General features: G+C 36.6%; 1 long non-coding RNA gene across 1 annotated transcript; it reads left to right on the forward strand.

The window, feature by feature from the left end:
• Window positions 1–1,873: 1,873 nt before the first annotated feature.
• LOC142234926 (uncharacterized) lies at window positions 1,874–10,025 on the forward strand. Its single transcript, XR_012721747.1, has 3 exons — window positions 1,874–2,207; window positions 9,075–9,771; window positions 9,930–10,025. It is a non-coding gene; the product is annotated as an uncharacterized LOC142234926 (long non-coding RNA).
• Window positions 10,026–11,490: the final 1,465 nt, after the last annotated feature.

Here is an 11,490-nt window from a genome sequence, read left to right on the forward strand (position 1 = left end):
CTCATGTTTTCAGACACTTCGGTAAGGTAAATTAATCATAAAATTATTCGTGAGTCACGGTATTTTTCGTGAGTCACGACGTTTTCGTACGTGAGTGTGCGTGAGTGTGCGTGAGCCCTACCAAAAAATATCGTGCGTGAGTGTGTGTCTAAACTCAAGTTTAGACTTATTCATAATATAAAGATACATTTGAGTTTATATAGATACATTTGAATTTAACTTACTGAATTATTGTGAATTATACCGCACATAAGCTTAAAATCAATGCTCTCATCACTATTACTAATTAATCAAAATGTTTATTGTGAATTATGTTATAATCATGGTTAATGTATGTAATAGCGCTTAAGTTTCTTGGTAAGCTTAGAGATTTACTTTCTTTCAATTCTTTCCCACGTCTGGAACGGTGAGCACAATCTCTAATAAACTCCAAATCTTCAAATTCTAAAATATATGTATTTTCTCATTCTCTTGTCTTGGCGGTTTAATTGTGGAGTCATCATTTCTCGTACTAGAGAAATTATGACAGTCATCTAATATCCACAATTCTCTTGTTTTATTAAGGTAACCCATCTGTTGTCCCATCAACCCCACATACAGTCCACTTACTCCAGGAATTGGTGTCCACTTATTTCTTCACCTTCTCCACCGACACCCCCTGTAGCCTAACAATTAAACATGGTCCTTCGAGCCGGATTCTCAAACCAGAAAAGAGTAGTAACTGCAAACGAGAATAGAAGGTAATACATAAGTAGATCAAGATCTTCCTCATTAGTTTGTTTGAGACGCCGGTCCGTAAAGATTAATTAAACGCAAGGTAATCGTTCGTCGCGCAAATATTTAAAAAACAAAAAAAGTATAAGTGTTACATTAATTTATGGACGTAATTTCGGGAAAAAAAATCGTGTGAAGTTAAAAGTAAAATTAAATAAATTAAACAAAACGGAACTTTGCATGTATATTATGTGAGAAAAATAACTTATAAATTTGTGGAAATGATAAATCAGAATTAATAAAGGTATCGAGGAATTTACAAAATTTCAGCTATGTTCTAAATACAATTTTCTTTCTAAATTATAAAGAAAATTCTCAAAGTTCTAGCCTAGGACTAAAATTTTCTACGGAATACGGAGATTCCAAAATTGCATGTTTACCCCTAAAACTTTAACTTTTATTTAAACAATTTCAAAAAAAGGAATCTTTAGCAGTCCAAAAATTGCTCTTTTTCACATAAAGTTCATTCTGTCAACAAAGAAACTCGGCCTACAATAGCACATTTCCTTGACAACTTCCTATGGAAGATGACAAATTTCCCCTAAAAAATGTTGCTGTGAAAACAAAAAATTTAATCTACGTCTACACACGAAGAAAAAATACTCTGTGCCTACAAATTCGACTAAATTACTCAAAAAAGAAAAAAACGGGAGAAATTGGGCTAAAATAGCCTGAATTTGTATATCTCGTTAAAATTGATTTATACGACAAGAAATCTAATTTGCCCCCAAAATTGCACAGAGATCTCTGAATTTAGCATGACTTTTGTTATTGGTTTCGTTAAATTTGCATGCACGTGGTAAAAAATTTTATGAAATTATATCGGCAGGAAAACGTGTAAAAGGAAAATAGTTAAAGCACCGTTACAAAAATATATGTATATATTGAATCAAGCCAATTTTATTTTATACACAAGAATTTGCATTCCCTTTGGGTAACTGGAATTACCGTTATTTGCAACTGGGGTATTACATTAATTTACTTTGTTTCTTTTACATTTTCCCTTTCGATTATTTTATACAATTTCGTCTTACATTGTTTCATCTCATTTTCTTTTGCCCGCTTAAAATTAAATTCATATTCGCCCAAATAGTTATCATCACTTCGTCTTAAAGAGAGTGATATAGGTAGAGAAGAGATTTTGCCTAAAGCAGAAAAGGTGATGTGGCAGAGACATAAAATTAAAAACATTCAATGCAAAGTGAAATAAAGTAAAGCGAGAACAACAAAATTATTTAGTGTATAACAAGATATTAAAGCATCGTTAATATATTTTATTATAGCGTAAAATTTATTGTGGTGAAATAAAATTTGTAGAAACAATTCAGATTAACTGTGTAAAATATAAATTAATAACTCGGGTTTCGGGTCGCGCCATAATAATAAATCAACAAAACCAAATAAAATCTATAGACCAGCATCTCAAAGCTCAGGTAAAATTATTAGTGTATTTTATAACCCAAAGTAGATAACCAAGTTTAAAACTAACCCATATTATTGGTTTTATCTGAACACTGTGCATAAAGCCTAAGAGAAGAAAACACTCTCGCAGATACTATTCCAATACACACATACAAACTCAAACTGTTATACTGCATCACTATCTCTCTCAAGTATTCTCTCACCACATCTAAATCTGGTATACCGAACAGTGTTTCGTTACCACATCTTGCACACAGTGTTGGGTAACCTGAATTTTGAGGACAAAACAAAATCACAAAATTATTAAAAACTACATGCAGAAGAATAACTTATTATATCCATGGAACGAATGGAGAGTCTATTCATATTCATATGGCGAAACTGAAATATATAAAAAATCGTTTCTCATGAAAGAGAAATAATTTATTGGAAATTACATTCATACATTCTGAGTTGAATCTGGCAATTGATGCAGATAAAAACAGAATATTCTATCAAAAGCATTTTGAAATAATGATAAATTTGAACTAACAACGAATTAACTAACCCTAATTCATAATTATATTTCCATATATATCTATTTTCTATTTCTATCTGATTCATCATTTTATTTCCATATACATATCATTCTTTTGTTTTTTAAAATCACTCGATTTTGTTTTTTAAATCCACTCGATTCGTTTGTTTTTAAATTCATCGAAAAGAAAGTAATTGTGCTCTATCGTGGATATTTATGGGTTCCGGAATTTATAAAGTGATACTGTGAACATTTAACAAGTTGTATGCTATGCGTGGTCATGGTCGAGATTTGAAGTGAAATTGTTATTAAATTCTGTCTTTCGGCTATTGTACAATTACCAAAAAAGAGCTCTTTCGTATATTTATTTAAAAACCGTCTCAGTCGGTCAGGTTTCAAAACGACCTGTAGTTACATTTGTGTTCTTAAATGTAGCAGTCAAATTTCCAAAGTCGGGTTTACAATCAACCTACGAGCTATACATTCCCAACTGATGTGTAGCAATTATGTTCTGACTCATTACACACAAACTTTCGTCCGGTTTACAATTAACCAATAGCTAGACATTTCAACTGATGTATAGCAATTCGAAAGTGTAAGATAATTTCACTTAGCATATCTAAGGTTCAAACATTTTCACGCATTTTCTATTTCTGTCAACCAACGTACTCTTTTTTTATTCGTGAAAGCCCTTGCAATTATTTGGAAATAAAACGGGTTATGAAGTTTTCCGCCTGCTGGTTATAAGTGACTAGTTTACTTCACCTACCAACTTTTAGAGTTTTTACAATACCCTTTGGATTAAAGGTGATAAAAAACTTACATATTTGTCATTTGAAAGAAAAGAAATACCTAAGTTACCGATCTATTGAGGTTTCATTTGAAGATATTGTAAATTTGAAATTCATCGTACATTTGCCATTGTGACTCTTTACGGTGCTTCTTATAAGAGGGAAATTCATACTCTCTGTTATCTTGTATCTAGACATGACAAATCCCAAAGATATAGATGGCTGTATGGCAAATGAAAATACTGTCATGCCGCCACCTATTTATGAAAAATTTGCTTTTATTTGCAATCAAGTAACAGAGTTCTGTTCGAATTTTGAGAGTTTAGATATCGCGGATCAAACCGACTCTCTTCTGGAAGTCAAACTGGATGACTTAGAAGGGAGATGGGGAAAGGTTCAAGGTGAATATGAAAACTTGATGCTGTGTTCCGAATCTATTGTTTCTAATGAGTTAAAACAGAATGCAAAAGTTAACTTCAACATTTGCTCTGAGGCTTATTATGAAACACGAGCTCAAATTTCAGATATCTTAAGGATATCAATTAATACTGCACCTCGCAGGACAGCACGTCTAACTCTTAACCCTTACAGGATCTCAGAAACCCAGAATGTTAATACGTCCGAAGTCTGTATAAAGGTCCCTCCCTGTGACACAGAGATTTTTAAGGGTAGTTACGAAGAATGGCCATCTTTTCGTGACATGTTCACGGCCGTGTACGTAAATCACCCGAAGCTCACACCCGCACAAAAGCTCTATCATTTAAGGAATAAAACTCGAGGAAGTGCGGGCGCTATAGTAAAGCGTTAGCTTGGAATGCTTTGAAAACTCGGTATGAAAACAAGCGAGTTTTAGTAGACAACCAACTAAAAATACTGTTCGGTATTCCCGTAGCGAAATCTGAGGATAGTGAATCCTTGCAAAGGATACACTCGACTGTAAAGGATTGTCTGAGTACATTAAGTTCCCTCAGCGTTAAGGTTGAAACTTGGGATCCCATTCTGATTTATTTAATATCTACTAAGCTTCCCGAGGAAACTATTTCTCAATGGGAACAATCTCTCAAATCCCATCGTGAGCTACCAAGTTGGTCCCAAATGGATGAGTTTCTAATCAACCGATTCGAGGTTGTAGAACGCATATCAAGTTTCCGAAATTCCAAAATTCCCAACGAGATATACCCAAAATATTCGTCACAAAATCCAAACAAAGTGCAAACGTACACATCTCAAGAAAGGCTCTCTTCTTATTCCTGCCAGTTGTGCAACTCAGATCATAATATCCGGGTTTGTCCTGATTTCCGAAAATTTTCTGTTCAAGAACGCATCGATTTTGTGTTTAAGCAGAAACTCTGCAATAACTGCCTATCTGCAGCTCATTCGAAATCTAAATGTAAGAGCAAACGCGTGTGCCTCACATGCAAGAAACAGCATCATTCTCTGCTGCATTTAGATAATGGCAAAAACTTGAACAGTGACTCCCAAACTTCTCGAACATCTGGCGCTAATAAATTTATTAGTCAGGATTCCCAACGACTACCCGAACAACCTGTTCCTTCTACTTCAAAGGAGGCCTACGCGCGTGTTGACGCAAATTTTTCACAAAATAGTGAAACAATTTTGTTAAGGACCGCATTGGTTCAAATTGAGCATAGAGGTGAGCTCTTTACGATAAGAGCCTTAATTGACTCTGGATCTCAAAGAACCTTTTTATCGGAAAAAATTAGAAATCGATTACAAATTCCTTACCGTAAATCTCGATTTGAAATTGGTGGAATCGGAGGAGTAACTCAAATCGCAGATAAAGAATGCGAGCTACATTTATATGCCCAGAAACACAATGTCCGGTTTTCAATTAACGCGATCATACTCCCAAAGGTTACTAGAAAATTACCCGCTGTCTCTTTTCAAGTTTCCGATCATTCTGCTCTCCTAAGCCTCGACTTAGCGGATCCAGACTTCAATATATCATCCAATATCGATCTAATACTTGGCAACGACTCTGAGCGTTTCGTTAATCTTGACGGTATCAAGAAAAATGTTTATGGTTTCGCATCTGCTTACAACACCATTTTTGGATGGGTTCTCAGTGGGCCAATGCCGACTGAAGCAATCCATGCATTTACCACTAAGGTAGTCCCTTGTGAATCGGATGCTCTCAGTGGTGTCCTTCGGAAGTTTTGGGAGATTGAAGAAATCCCATCACACCCAGAGATTTCTGATTCGGATAAATTTTGCCAAGATCTTTACGCCACAACAACTACTCGTGATGCGGATGGCCGCTATGTAGTGAGGCTCCCGTTTAAAAGAGAATTCCCAGAAACTCTTTATCTTGGTTCATCAAGATTTATTTCCCTAGGACAATATACTAGAATGGAGAGGGCTTTATCAAAAGATCCCAATCTTCAGGATCAATATAACGCGGTACTTAAAGAATATATCTCGTTAAATCATATGGAGGAGTCTTCTTCTCAAGAGATATCGTCCCAAGGTAAATATTTCTCATTTTACCTCCCACACCACGCGGTGGTACGCCCTGAGCATAAATCCACCAAAGTGCGTATAGTTTTTAACGCATCCCGTAAATCCAATTCGGGAGTCTCTCTTAATGATGTACTCTATACTGGTCCCACGCTCCAAAGTGATCTAATTTCTACGATACTAAATTGGAGAAAGTATAAATACGTGTATAGTGGAGACATACAAAAAATGTATCGTCAGATCAAGATACATCCCGATGACAGAGCGTATCAAAGGATTTTGTTTCAAAAAGATCCAAAGGGCCCAGTTAAGGATTACCAACTGAACACTGTGACATTTGGCATTAGCTGCGCGCCCTTCCTCGCTATACGCACTTTATTACAACTCGCTTCCGATTGTGAACAGCAATTCCCTCAAGTTTCTGATATTATTAGACGAGAAACTTATGTCGATGATATCTTGTCTGGTGGATTTACAATCGAAGAAACTATTAAGTCTCAGAAAGCACTTATCTCAGTACTCAAGACTGCAGGTTTTCCTTTAAAGAAAATAACTGCAAATGATCCCAAATTGCTGGTTCACCTTCCTCCAGAAGATTTGTACGATTTGGATTTATTACGCTTCTCGGAAACTAGTTCCACAAAAACTCTTGGGATAAAGTGGAATGCATTAAGCGACAAATTCACATACTCTGCCCTTCCGACCCAAACTCATGACTCTGCCACAAAGCGTCAAATACTTTCTCAGGTGGCTCAACTCTTCGATCCTGCAGGATGGATAACTCCTGTGGTAATTAGGGCTAAAATATTTATGCAACAACTTTGGCTTGAGACTAAAAGTTGGGATGATGACATATCTCCTGATTCCCTGCATATTTGGAATAATTTATTGAATGATTTAACGCAGATAAAAATTATAGAAATACCACGTTGGATTCAATATATGCCTGACGATAAAGTTCAAATCCACGGCTTCTGTGATGCCTCCAAGGGGGCGTATTGTGCCTGTGTCTATCTCCGTTGTCAGACATCGACTCCTACTGTCTTCTCTCAGCTATTCGTAGCAAAAAGTAAAGTGGCGCCTCTAAAACATGTCTCGTTACCTCGTTTAGAGTTAAATGGAGCATTGTTATTGGCCCACCTCGTGAAATATGTGACGCAAATATTTGACGATAACATTGACTCGATTACACTCTGGTCAGATGCGTCCATTGTGTTAGGTTGGTTGTCCAAACCACCATACTCGTGGGAGACATACGTTGCAAATCGCACGTCTCAAATACACGAACTTGTTCCCAATGCTAAATGGAGATACGTGTCTACACATGACAACCCTGCCGATCTTGGGACTAGAGGATCTAAGCCTCGAGATCTCGTTCCCAACACGCTTTGGTGGAATGGTCCATCATGGCTCACTAATCCTGAATCGACTTGGCCATCGAAAAACCCAGTTATTCCAGAATTAGCAACGAAAATTGTTACATTCCATCAAGTTAGCACTGAATCAATCGATGTAATGTCTCGATTTTCTTCATATTCGAGAGCATTACGTGTGATTGCATACATTTTCCGTTTCTTCAACAATTCCCATCCTCAATGGAAAAATAGTCAAATGGTTCAAACTACGAATCTCTCTCAAAATGAGATCCAATTCGTCAAGTTTCGTCTAATATCTCTGGCTCAAAAGCAATATTATAATTGCGAATACGAAAATTTGAGGAAACGTAGTACTCTCTCTAATAAGAGCAGTTTACAAACTCTGAACCCCTTTTTGGACTCGAACCAAATCATTAGAGCAAATGGTCGCTTATCTAACTCATCCCTTCCGTACAAGGAAAGATACCCGATAATACTACCTGGAAATTCCCATTTTTGTCGACTTTATTTATCCCATTTACATGTCTTCCTGGCCCATGGAGAATGTAATTTAATGTGTAGATTTGTGCAAACGGAGTTCTACATTTCCCGCCTAAAAGCTCGCGTAAAGGGTGTCATACACAAATGTAAGATTTGTGTTATATACAAACATAGGGCCAGTTCACAAATAATGGCTCCTTTGCCACCCGAGAGGTGTACTTTCTCACCACCATTCCAAGTCTCAGGTATTGATTTTGCGGGCCCCTTTGAATTGAAAAGCTCCACTCTCAGAAAAGCTCCCATTACGAAAGGATATGCCTGCGTATTTGTGTGCTTCAGTACGAAGGCAGTCCATTTAGAAGCATGTAGCGATTTGTCGTCTGCAGCGTTTGAGGCTGCGTTTGTCCGTTTCGTCGGGAGGCGAGGGCTCCCATGTAGAATATTCTCGGACAATGGTCGCAACTTTGTTGGAGCTAGTAGAACTCTCCTTCGTGATTTTACACAGTTTCTACAAATATCGTCCTCTGATATTTCACAGAAGTATGCGGCTCATGGCTTTGAATGGAAATTTATTCCTCCCCATGCGCCTCATATGGGCGGTCTATGGGAAGCCGCCGTTAAAAGTTTTAAAATCCATTTAAAGAAAGTATCTGGTGCTCATAGATTTACATTTGAGGAATTTTCAACTATTTTGGCCCGAATAGAAGGAGTTTTGAACTCTCGGCCTATTTCGGCTATGACAGAAGATCCAGCAGATCTCACGGCCTTAACCCCAGGCCACTTTTTGAGAGGATCTCCCATATTAGCTTTCCCGGAACCTACAGCTCAGAAATTATCAATAATTAACAGATGGACCAAGTTAAAAGCACTCCATCATCAGTTTGCCCTGAGATGGAAAGAAGAATATTTAAGATCAATGCACAAGCGATACAAATGGAAATCTTCCATATCGAACTTAAAGGTCGACGACTTAGTAGTTGTAATGGATGACTTGCTTCCACCCTATGAGTGGCTTTTGGGGCGAATAGTGAAAACCTACTCCGGATCAGATTCGAATGTACGAGTTGCTGATATACGTATAGCAACAGGTATTATATCTCGGCCAATAGCAAAGTTGTGCTATCTACCCTTCTGTAATACCATTGAAGATACTCAGCCCGAATAATGTCTTGCACATCATCTCAAACTATTCATCACTAACATTTCCACTCATTAACCTCATATCATACATTTCAGATCTCACCAGCAGCGATCACCAAATGTTTACAAATGCAAGCTCTGTAATAAATTCCACGCGCTTAAAGTTTGCCCACGATTTTTAAAAATGACCCCTAAGCAGCGTAATATATGGGTTCTACGGGAGGTCTATTGCGTTAACTGCCTGGCAAGAAGCCACCGCTTTCGTGACTGCCGATCTAAAAACATGTGTAAGAAGTGTGGAAGGCCGCACAACACATTATTACATCCAAATTACACCGAACGCAAACGTAGATCGTCGAACAATACCACTAAGGAACAACCACCTCAAACCAAAGGTACCAACAACACTAACAACAACAATACTTCCGATAGCTCCAGTCAACAAACCTCTAACCAAAAAATTCTTTCCGAAGCTATACGTGCATTAGCGACCGTACTTTGTACTTCCCCTAAGTGAAGTCGTGGGGGAGCATGTCTAAACTCAAGTTTAGACTTATTCATAATATAAAGATACATTTGAGTTTATATAGATACATTTGAATTTAACTTACTGAATTATTGTGAATTATACCGCACATAAGCTTAAAATCAATGCTCTCATCACTATTACTAATTAATCAAAATGTTTATTGTGAATTATGTTATAATCATGGTTAATGTATGTAATAGCGCTTAAGTTTCTTGGTAAGCTTAGAGATTTACTTTCTTTCAATTCTTTCCCACGTCTGGAACGGTGAGCACAATCTCTAATAAACTCCAAATCTTCAAATTCTAAAATATATGTATTTTCTCATTCTCTTGTCTTGGCGGTTTAATTGTGGAGTCATCATTTCTCGTACTAGAGAAATTATGACAGTAATCTAATATCCACAATTCTCTTGTTTTATTAAGGTAACCCATCTGTTGTCCCATCAACCCCACATACAGTCCACTTACTCCAGGAATTGGTGTCCACTTATTTCTTCACCTTCTCCACCGACACCCCCTGTAGCCTAACAATTAAACAGTGTGCGTGAGCGTGAGTAAACTATTACTCACGTGCACACCTCTACTACCTTCATCATTCGGTTCTGTTGCCCGACCTTAATATTACTTCTGACTGATTTAAAAACCAATTCCTTCCCAATCAAATATGATATTTTATTTTATTTAAATATATGTATAGTATAAATCTAAAAACAATATATTTGATATCAAATCATGAAAATTGCACGATTATGTTCGTTATAAATCAGCTCGTATACCATTCGCTATGAATTGGAAATCATCCTAAGCGGCAAAAATCAAGAACATGTGCACCTATTTAAATGATATGGACGCAAAATGGTGAAAATCGGTACTATTGGCGCTGTTGCAGTTTACAAATATTTAAAGACCACCCCATTGGTGGACATGACATGTTGATACTTGCCATAATCTTAACGTAAAAATGTCGGTTTAAATGGTTCAGAAGTAAAATTTGAAATTCGGCTATCGAGAAAGATCACATTTCTTTTGTCAACCATGTATTTCAGTTATCAACCTCTCTGGTCAGTATTTTACTAAATTAAAAGAAAAAAGTTGTGGTTAATTGATCAATTGAAGACTAGACGATGTTAGGGATAAATACCTGTCGAAACTGTGTCGATTGGTACATTAAACTGGTACTTCGGAGCACAAAGGTCGTTTTCCCATGTAATAGCAATTACAAACATATTGAATTAAAAATTGGGATATATCCCAATCCGTTTCGGAACATATAAGGTAATCTGGACCTACATACCTGGTGTATCCAATCTTTACGGTTTTTGCTTGTAGAATTACAGAGGTAATTTTTTCATCTTATCTTGATTTCCCTGCATATTTGACTTCTTGACCATTGATTCTGATTCAATCTATTTCCTCCCGAGTTCTTCAGATAATTTGGTAGATGCTTAGAAGATTTAAAAAAATTGCCGCTCCTGAGAATTTTGCCGTTTTAATTTGAAATCAATAAAATACGTCTTGTTTCGACATGAAATTAATATTTTAATAGAAATGACAATTGTAAAATAATTCAAATGATATTCGGTTGTGAAAACCATCCGTAAGTGCTGATAACTAAGTGATAGTTTCGATAATTAATTACGGCAGGTCGTGTCATCCGAATTCAGGCAAATATTTACAAAATAGGCGCATTTAGTTCCTGCAACTGTATGTCTTCTAGCACAAACGTAAATCCATTGAAATAGATGAAACACTGTAGTAAAGACCCACGTGTGATTGTAAATATAGTATATTGATATTTAATTGGAAATGCAGAATTTTCATTACCACAAGGCAGCGTGTTAGGGCCTCTACTACATACGATTTTTACATCAGATATGCCATTTAGCGATAATGTTACTACAGCCACATATGCAGATGATACTGCTATCTTAGCCAGAGATGGTCTGTATCAAACTTTTTTAGGTTTGCGACTGTCGCAAAGTTG

Source organism: Haematobia irritans, chromosome 4 (genome assembly GCF_050003625.1).
Source record: "Haematobia irritans isolate KBUSLIRL chromosome 4, ASM5000362v1, whole genome shotgun sequence".
NCBI lineage: Eukaryota > Metazoa > Arthropoda > Insecta > Diptera > Muscidae > Haematobia > Haematobia irritans.